The sequence below is a fragment of the Salvelinus sp. IW2-2015 genome, unplaced genomic scaffold, assembly GCF_002910315.2.
Source record: "Salvelinus sp. IW2-2015 unplaced genomic scaffold, ASM291031v2 Un_scaffold6138, whole genome shotgun sequence".
NCBI classification, from domain to species: domain Eukaryota; kingdom Metazoa; phylum Chordata; class Actinopteri; order Salmoniformes; family Salmonidae; genus Salvelinus; species Salvelinus sp. IW2-2015.
The window spans coordinates 6,290-10,094 of record NW_019947402.1 but is presented as its reverse complement, the minus strand read 5'-3'; positions in this window follow the sequence as shown (position 1 = coordinate 10,094).

Here is a 3,805-nt window from a genome sequence, read left to right as displayed (position 1 = left end):
TAAATAACCTAAACTTAAACGTGTATTACTTGTGCAAGTCATCGATTGTATGCCCCTCCCCGATTACAGTCATACTGATAATCTCATAAATAAAGCACATATGAATGTAAAATCATAGCCTCCATGTTTAGGTTTGTGCTCTGAAGTTGTACCTGGAGGTTCCTGCTCTGAGTCTGACTCTGAACTGACCACCATCTCCACGTTCTGCAGGAGCACCTGAAGGTTCCTGCTCTGAGTCTGACTCTGAACTGACCACCCCAATCTCCAGTTCTGCAGGAGCACCTGAAGGTTCCTGCTCTGAGTCTGACTGAACGGACCACCATCTCCAGTTCTGCAGGAGCACCTGAAGGTTCCTGCTCTGAGTCTGACTCTGAACTGACCACCATCTCCAGTTCTGCAGGAGCACCTGGAGCTCTAGTGCTGCTGCTGCTTCCTTCTCCACTTTTATTATTTATTTATTTATTTTATTATCATACTATCAGTAGTGTATCAGTAGGCTACATTATTACAGCTCTACAAAGAAAATACTCTGTTATCATACTATCAGTAGTGTATCAGTAGGCTACATTAATACAGCTTTACAAAGAAAATACTCTATTATCATACTATCAGTAGTGTAGCAGTAGGCTACATTAATACAGCTTTACAAAGAAAATACTCTATTATCATACTATCAGTAGTGTATCAGTAGGCTACATTAATACACCTTTACAAAGAAAATACTCTGTTATAATACTATCAGTAGTGTAGCAGTAGGCTACATTAATACACCTTTACAAAGAAAAGACTCTGTTATCATACTATCAGTAGTGTAGCAGTAGGCTACATTAATACAGCTCTGGGATGTCCCGGTGGTCCCGACGGCCAGTCCGTCATTGGCTTGGAGTAACCGTGGATTGTAAACTGTCATGGTCAAAACATATTGATACAACAGTAGCTAAGATGGGGAGAAGTCGATCCATAATAAAGTGCTGCTCTACCTTCTTAATTAACAGCACTATCAACGAGACAGGTCCTACAGGCTCTGGTTTTGTTGCACCTGGACGACTGTTCAGTCGTGTGGTCAGGAACCACAAAGAGGGACTTAGGAAAATTGCAGTTGTCTCAGAACAGGGCAGTACGGCTGGCTCTTAAATGTACACAGAGAGCTAACATTAATAATATGCATGTCAATCTCTCCTGGCTCAAAGTGGAGGAGAGATCGATTTCATCACTACTTGTATTTATGAGGTATTGACATGTTTAAAGCACTGAGCTGTCTGTTTGAACTACTGGCACACAGGTCAGACATCTATGCATACCCCACAAGACAGGCCACCAGAGGTCTCTTCACAGTCCCCAAGTCCAGAACAGAACTATGGGAGGTGCACAGTACTACATAGAGCCATGACTACATGGAACTATATACCACATTAGGTAACTGATGCAAGCAGTAGAATCAGATTTAAAATGAAGGTAAAAAAATAGACCTTATGGAACAGCGGGGACTGTGAAGAGACAGGCAAAGGTACAGACACACGCGTTGTCACACCCTGACCATAGTTTGCTTTGTATGTTTCTATGTTTTGTTTGGTCAGGGTGTGATCTGAGTGGGCATTCTATGTTGTATGTCTAGTTTGTCTGTTTCTGTGTTTGGCCTGATATGGTTCTCAATCAGAGGCAGGTGTTAGTCGTTGTCTCTGATTGGGAACCATATTTAGGTAGCCTGTTTTGTCATTGTGGGTTGTGGGTGATTGTCTATGTGTTAGTTGCCTGTGTCTGCACGTTTATATATAGCGTCACGTTCGTGTTGTTGTTTTGCATTAGTTTGGTTAGTGTTTCTTCTTTAATAAATAGAAGAATGTATTCACTTCACGCTGCGCCTTGGTCCTCCTCTCTTCCACATTACGACGGACGTGACATGCGTTTGTGGTATTGTTGTATTGTGGTGTTTACATTTTGTATTGTGGATATGTAGTGATGTAATAATGTTGTATGATGTGCTGTTTTATATTTTGTTTTCTGTGTGATGTAACTGCCTTAATGTGTTTGGACCCCAGGAAGAGTAGCTGCCTTGGCAGGAACTAATGGGGATCCATAATAAATACAAATACAAAACCCGATGGTCACTCTGACAGAGCTCCAGAGGTCCTCTGTGGAGATGGGAGAACCTTCCAGAAGGACAACCATCTCTCCAACTCTCCACCAATCAGGCCTTTAAGGTAGAGTAGTCAGATGGAAGCCACTCCTCAGTAAAAGGCACAAAACAGCCGCTTGGAGTTTGCAAAAAGGCACCTAAAGGACTCTCAAGATTTTCTGGTCTGATGAAATCAAGATTGAAGTCGTGGTTCTGAATGCCAAGTGTCACATCTGGAGGAAACTTGGCACCGTCCCTATGGTGAAGCATGGTGGTGGCAGTGTAACGGATGTGAAATGGCTAGCTAGTTAGCGGGTACGCGCTAATAGCATTTCAATCGGTTACGTCACTTGCTCTGAGACCTGAAGTAGGGTGTCTTGTCCTGTTGCGAAGGTGACCTTTAGTGCCATTTGACAATCCAAGCAGGCTGTCATGTGCCTTTTACTGAGAGTGCTTCCAGCATGACTACTCTACCTTAAGCCGATTGGTGAGTCTCAGAATGGTTTTCCTTCTGGAAGGTTCTCGCCATCTCCACAGAAACTCTTGAGCTCTGTCCAGAGTGACCATCGGTTTGCTATTTTGTATTTATTAGGATCCGATTAGTTCCGCCAAGCAGCAGCTACGCTTCACTGGTGTTTATTATGATCTACAATTATCCTGCAAGCAGCTACTCTTCCTGGGGTCCAAACACATTCAAGGCAGTGACATCACACAAATACAAAATATAAAACAGCACATATACAACATTATACACTCACTACATATCCAGCAATACAATATGTAAACACCACCATACAACATTATTACATCACTACATATCACAATACAAAGGTAAAACACACAACAACATTATTACATCACTACAATCCAACAATACAAAATGTAAACACCCTACCAAAAAAAAAAAAACCCCCATTATTACATCCCACATATCCACAATACAAAATGTAAACGAGCCACCATACACATTATCATCATTACATATTCCCACAATACAAAATGTTGTAAACCACCACCATACAAACTATAATACTACAATATCCAACAATAACAAAATTGTAAACACCGACCATACAACATATTACATCATACATATCCAATACAAAATGTAAAACACCACCGATCAATACATCACTACATATCCCACAATACCAAAATGAACACACCATACCAACATTATACATCACTACATATCCACAATACAAAATGTACACCACACCATACACATTATTACATCAGTACTATCCACAATACAAAATGTAAACACCACCATAGCAATTTATACATGCACTACATATCCACAATTACGAAAATGTAACACCACCATACAACATTCATTACATAACTACAGATCACAATACAAAATGTAAACACCCCACCATTACTAACATTAGTATCACTACCAATCCACAAGTACCAAAAATTGTAAACACCCACCAGGACAACATTATTACTCACACAATCCACAAACAAAATGTAACACCACCATAAAACATTATTACTCACTACATACCACAATACCAAAATGTAAAACCACCATACAACAATATCACAACCGCTGTCACGTTCGTCGTAGTGAAGAGAGGCAGACAAGGCGCAGCTAACATTCTTCTATTTATCTAAAGAAGAAAACACTAACCAAATTATACAAAACCAACAAACGAATCGTGACGCTTATGATAACGGCAG